The sequence below is a fragment of the Ascaphus truei genome, chromosome 15, assembly GCF_040206685.1.
Source record: "Ascaphus truei isolate aAscTru1 chromosome 15, aAscTru1.hap1, whole genome shotgun sequence".
Taxonomy (NCBI): domain Eukaryota; kingdom Metazoa; phylum Chordata; class Amphibia; order Anura; family Ascaphidae; genus Ascaphus; species Ascaphus truei.
Genome location: NC_134497.1, coordinates 54,494,322 through 54,495,422, shown reverse-complemented (window position 1 = coordinate 54,495,422; position 1,101 = coordinate 54,494,322). Strand labels below are relative to the sequence as shown.

At 35.5% G+C, this 1,101-nt stretch overlaps 2 non-coding genes across 2 annotated transcripts; one reads left to right on the top strand and one right to left on the bottom strand.

Annotated features, from left to right (window-relative positions):
* Positions 1-230: 230 nt before the first annotated feature.
* Positions 231-312, bottom strand: TRNAS-AGA (transfer RNA serine (anticodon AGA)). The gene has a single exon. It is a non-coding gene; the product is annotated as a tRNA-Ser (tRNA).
* A 380-nt stretch (positions 313-692) lies between these two features.
* TRNAI-UAU (transfer RNA isoleucine (anticodon UAU)) lies at positions 693-785 on the top strand. Its single transcript is given in 2 exon segments — positions 693-730; positions 750-785. It is a non-coding gene; the product is annotated as a tRNA-Ile (tRNA).
* Positions 786-1,101: the final 316 nt, after the last annotated feature.

Here is a 1,101-nt window from a genome sequence, read left to right as displayed (position 1 = left end):
GTTTTCTCTAACTGTGTTTGGGTTAGGTTTTTGTCCTGGCAGCCGTCCTATATTTAGTCACTTGTCACATTGTGTATAAACCTAATTTATTTTTATTGATAGCGCTATTTACACCATCTTTTTTCCTAGTCACATATTCCAGTAAGTAAAGATTGCTTTGCCAAGCAGATACAAACAAAATGAAAAGTGCAGTGAAGTTTTTAATAACACTTAACCACTGAAAAAGTCAACGTAGTCAGCAGGATTTGAACCTGCGCAGGGAAACCCCAATGGATTTCTAGTCCATCGCCTTAACCACTCGGCCATGACTACATAGCTGGTAGCATTGAATTCAGTCACACAGATGGCTTTTGAGTGGATATGGGTAACACTCACTTTTGAATGATGACCAATATGAACCAAATAACCTTGAGAATATTTTCATAAAGAGAAATACATGACTTGTTTGTACACATTGTTTAAACAACATTATCTTTGTAAAATATTGCTGCTATTGGGTTTTTGAACAATGACGAGAAATACTTTTTATTAACCACATTCAATGTACAGTATGAAACAGATCTGAGGCAGAAAAAAAAGAAAAGGGGTTAAAAGGAGTAAAGGGAAAATGATCTAACTTGGATGTCAGAGATTAAAAGAGCAGATTTGGGGGACAATTGGGTCACAAAGTACATAGATCAATACAGGCATGTGCTCCAGTGGCACAATCGGTTAGTGCGCGGTACTTATATGGCAGTATGTGCTAAGATATGCTGAGGTTGTGAGTTCAAGCCTCACCTGGAACATATCCTTTTTTGTTTCATCAACCAATAGCATTGTTTGAATGTATACAATGTTAAATAAAAGGCCTATGGATGTAAATTGCTAAATGTAATCTTTTACATATAAAACAACATTTCCTCATTTTCCTATTTGGCTTACATTGGAGTGAATGTAAAGCAGTCAAATACAATAGGTGTCTCAATGTGGGCAAGAAGATATTTGTAATTGATGATGTATGATTTAAAAAAATTAAAAAATGAGAGCTGTCCAAGCATATTCTTCCTTTTTTCAAACCAAAATAACCCAGTGGAGCCAATGCTACTCATTATTTGGGTCTAG